The 923-nt window shown below is 40.4% G+C and overlaps 1 non-coding gene across 1 annotated transcript; it reads right to left on the bottom strand.

The window, feature by feature from the left end:
• Window positions 1-509: 509 nt before the first annotated feature.
• Window positions 510-616, bottom strand: LOC133820678 (small nucleolar RNA R71). The gene has a single exon (XR_009887080.1). It is a non-coding gene; the product is annotated as a small nucleolar RNA R71 (small nucleolar RNA).
• Between the last annotated feature and the right edge of the window lie 307 nt (window positions 617-923).

Here is a 923-nt window from a genome sequence, read left to right as displayed (position 1 = left end):
AATTGATACCGATAGATCTTCAAATTGAAAGAACTTGCAAACAAAACCGAAAGATTAAGAGAAGGTTGGACTTTGCCATGGATGAAAATCATAACAATGCTGCTAATGTCAATAATATTCCATATGTAGCAGAGGTCCCAGTGGAACAAAGGCCAAGGACGCTTAGAGATTACGTGCTTCCCACTGTCACGAGAGTACATTCATGCATCTGGCACCCCATAGTTGTTGCTAATAACTTTGAGATCAAGCCAGTAATATTACAGATGGTGCAGTTTGGGGGGTTTCCTACTTAAAATCCTAATTTTCACATAGTCAATTTCCTAGAGTTGTGTGCAACTTTTGAGATGAATGGAGTGAGTGATGATGCAGTTAGACTGAGGTTGTTCCCATTCTCTCTAAGAGAGCGAGCAAAGAGTTGGCTAATTTCGCTACAAGCCAATTCAATTACAACATGGGAGGAGTTAGCCCAGAAGTTCCTTACAAAGTTTCGCCCTCCAGCAAAAGTTGCAAAGTTGAGAGGGGAGATCAATAATTTCTATCAGACTGAAGGGGAATCATTCTATGATGCATGGGAGAGATTCAAGGAGTTGTTAAGGAAGTGTCTGCGTCATGGTATAGAGAAGTGGATGTTGGTTCACAACTTTTATAAGTGGTTGAATGGTACTGCTTGTACCATAATAGATGCTGCAATAGTGAATGCGTTCATGAGCAAGAGTGCTAATGAGGCATATGAACTACTGGAATAGATGGCTATGAATAATGACCAATGGTATAATGAGGGGGGAAAATAAAGAAGGTGGCTGGTATGATTAAATTGGATGTTGTTTCCATGCTTACAACTCAAGTGGCAACCTTAACGAAACAGTTACAACAGAGAAACATGTTAGGTTAAGCCATGCAACTACAAAGTCTATGTGGGGCGT

Source organism: Humulus lupulus, chromosome 2, assembly GCF_963169125.1.
Source record: "Humulus lupulus chromosome 2, drHumLupu1.1, whole genome shotgun sequence".
Lineage (NCBI taxonomy): Eukaryota > Viridiplantae > Streptophyta > Magnoliopsida > Rosales > Cannabaceae > Humulus > Humulus lupulus.
This window is presented reverse-complemented; position numbering and strand designations above follow the sequence as displayed.